Source organism: Epinephelus fuscoguttatus, linkage group LG15, assembly GCF_011397635.1.
Source record: "Epinephelus fuscoguttatus linkage group LG15, E.fuscoguttatus.final_Chr_v1".
Taxonomy (NCBI): domain Eukaryota; kingdom Metazoa; phylum Chordata; class Actinopteri; order Perciformes; family Serranidae; genus Epinephelus; species Epinephelus fuscoguttatus.
In genome coordinates this window covers 30,024,516-30,025,643 of record NC_064766.1, presented here as the reverse complement: position 1 = coordinate 30,025,643, position 1,128 = coordinate 30,024,516, and positions in this window count along the sequence as shown.

Below are 1,128 nucleotides of genomic sequence, written 5' to 3'. Positions count from 1 at the left end.
AAATAGGCAGTTTGATGAGACATTCACAGCTGTAAATTTCCTGATGTTTCAATAAAAAATACTTCATTTTGTTGCCACAGCTGGAAAAGTTGTTGGTCTGCTACTCGGCAGCTGTCTTGTGGTTAATGTGTGGTTAGGTTTAGGCACAAAACAACTTGGTTAGGTTTAGGAAAACATCATGTTTTGTCTTAAAATACCTGGTTTGGTTGTCACAAACACAGCTGGAAATGTCCCAACGTCTCATTAAAAATTAAAAGGTTTGGTCACCACAAACATAACTGGACATTTCCCGACATCTCATTAAAAATACCCAATTTTGTCGACACAAATACAGCTGGAAATGGAACTGATCTTGAAAAGGGGTGCGATGACCAGCAGCCTGTTTGGCAGCTGTAGCTGGGGTTAGGTTTAGGTTTAGGTACAAAAACCACTTGGTGAAGGTTAGAAAAACATCATGTTTTGGCTTAAAATATCCATTTTGCTGCCACAAACACAGCTGGAAATGTCCTGTCATGTCATTAAAAAACAATATCCTGTTTTGATGCCACACTCACAGCTGGAAATTTCCTGATGTTTCAATAAAAATACTCATGTCTACACAAACACAGCTGTAAAATTCACAGGTCTGCTACTCTGCAGCCTGCTTGGCAGCCATCTTGTGGTTAATGTGTGGTTAAGTTTAGGCACTTGGTTAGGGTTAGGAAAAGATGTTTGGCTTAAAATACCTGGTTTGATTGCCAGAAACCCGGGTATTAATGTCCCACTGTCTCATCAAAAGTATTGTGACCACAAACACAGCTGGAAATGTCCCAGTGTCTTGTTAAAGAAGTACCTTGCTTAGTTGCCACAAACACAGCTGGAAAAGTCTTGACAGTGGTCAGCAGCCTCGATGTCACGCCATCCACCATCCCTTCCTCGTCCTCATGAGAACCTCAGCTCATATACATGTAATCTCAACTATGTTACTTTAAAAAGGTTGATATGACACATATGGAACATACACACGTTACATATCTGTGTTTTGCAGAAACACACAATGCCAACATTTTACTCTGTGGACTGAGCCGTACTCAGCTGGCTCTGCCCAGGAAACATCTGCCGGCTTCACGAAATTGTCGACAGAATCTC